Here is a 2,405-nt window from a genome sequence, read left to right on the forward strand (position 1 = left end):
AAAAAAAAAAAAAAAAAAAGAAATCATTGCTTATTAAGACATGGACCCTAAGGGATTCAATAAATGAATAAAGGAAGAAGTAATTCCTGGCCCCGCCCGTGGCTCAGTGGACAGGGCAAGGCCACATACACCAGGGCTGGCAGCTTTGAACCCAGCTTGGGCCTACTAAACAACAATGATAACTGCAACAAAAAAATAGACAGGTGTTGTGGCAGGCTCCTGAATTTCCAGCTACTTGGGAGGCTGAGGCAAGAGAATCGCTTAAGCCCAAGAGTTTGAGGTTGCTGTGAGCTATGATGCCATGGTACTCTACCAAGGGCCACATAGTGACACTCTGTCTCAAAAAAAAGTAATTCCTTTCCATCTCATTTACAGGTTTCAGATCTCAGTTTTTCAGATGGTCTTTAGAGTTTGACTCTATAAATATGTTGCTTTGCTTCTTAACTACTTTGATCAGGCTTTCTGAGACTATGATTACAAATTATAGTCGCTTTTGCTTTCAGTGTCCATTTTTCATTGATTCAAGCTCCCATTTATATTGATAAAATAACAAGGCCTCTCTTTTGCCTCGTTGCACTCCTAAAAGCAAGATGGGTCACCAGGAGCTGTACTGGAGCCATCCATGAAAATCCAGCCAGGGTTCTCACTTTTTTGGCATCTGCTAAAACTGGCATGGTCTGATCCAGAAATAGGCCTCAATATGTGCCTCCAATGTTTCCATCAGTATACGAAGGACACTGGTTTAATTAAATTGGACTAAGTGATCTTCCTTGAATGAATTAGCCGCATCACCTGCCCACACTAGCTCTTTGTATCTAAAATAAAATTTAAAAAAAGAAGGCCTCAGCCTCCCTTCCAAAAAGTCCTCAGTCATTTCTTACAAGGATCCCAAAAGGGGCACCTCACATATGCCCAGAGACATGAGACCACCAACAACCACCTCGCTGCCCACAAAGCTCCCTGAGCTGGTGTCTATCATACACTTGCCAGAGCCCGTGTCATTATGCCCAGATCCTAGATACTCTCAAACTTCTAATCTTGAGGGTGCCAGAGCAGAGCTGAGTTCCATTCAGAGATGGGTAAAAAAATTCTTTTTTTTTTTTTGAGACAGAATCACACTCTGTCACCCAGGGTTGAGTGCCATGGAGTCATCGTAGCTCACAGAAACCTCAAACCCTTGGGCTCAAGTGATCCTCTTGCTTTAGCCTCCCAAGTAGCTGGGAGTACAGTCACCCATCACAAAGGCCCAGCTACTTTTTCTATTTTTCAACAACAAATTCTCGCTGTTGCTCAGGCTGGTCTCAAACTCATGAGTTCAAGCGATCTACCCACCTTGGGCTCTGTCTTCCTCTAACGAAAGATTCTCTTCTCTATGTTACATAACAAAAACATCCATCTGTGGATGCGAACAGAAACTGGACAGGATTGGGAGGAAGCGGTGTTAATGGTGCCTAAACTGCATTCAACTCAGGAAATCAAAAATGCCCTGCCATGGTGCTCTGCTTCCAAGTCTCAATGAAGAGCAAAAGTGCTGAACATTTCAAAATCTTTCTAATAACCAAAGCAATAGAACTGACAGGTGTCAGACAGAATTTCAGGTCAGGAATGGAATTGTAACACAAATGAAGGCCAGAGTAGGTGCTCAGTGATTGCTGAGCTGGAGAATGAATGAGGGGTATTCTTTCAAAGAAACCTATTTGGTTTCCTACAAGAAACTGTATTGCAGCCCTGGGGATGTTCCTATTGAGGATTCCTGTGGTTGAGAGCAGGAACAAATTAAAAACTGGGACATACAACCTAAAAACTAAATTTGAGAAAAGGATCCATAGTCTATTCAGTTCTCTAGGTCACAGGGCATATGCTGTTCATGTCTCCTCCAAAATGCAAGGCTACTTGGGTTCTCTTTGTTGGCCCGACACAGCACCTCACTCCACCATCCTCAGAGAAGAACAGCCTCCACAGCACCAGGATACAGCAGAGGTGAAATAGACTCAGAGTAGTGGATCGAGCTGACCCTGGAGACCACACTGCCTTTGGCCTTCCAGTTGCATAAATCCATGAGCTTCCTAATCACGTAAGTCAGTTTTAGTGAGGTTTAATATTACTTACAACAGAAGCCATCCTCGTTTACAAAAATGGTTGCTGCAAGAATGAAATGAGAGAGTATATATACAGCTGCACAGTGTCTGGGGTGTGTGAGAACCTGCAGGTTGTCCCAGGGCAACTCTTCGTTTTGTCCCTAGAGAAGCTAAGGGGCACCTCTTAAACAACAATTAATGTCCACAAACTCAGAAAGTATCAAGATAACATTCCAGGCTCGGCACCTATAGCTCAACCGGCTAAGGCGCCAGCCACGTACACCTAAGGTGGCGGGTTCGAATCCCCAGCCCGGACCCGCCAAACAA

This window comes from Otolemur garnettii, unplaced genomic scaffold, assembly GCF_000181295.1.
Source record: "Otolemur garnettii isolate 467f Iridium unplaced genomic scaffold, OtoGar3 scaffold00014, whole genome shotgun sequence".
Taxonomy (NCBI): Eukaryota; Metazoa; Chordata; class Mammalia; order Primates; family Galagidae; genus Otolemur; species Otolemur garnettii.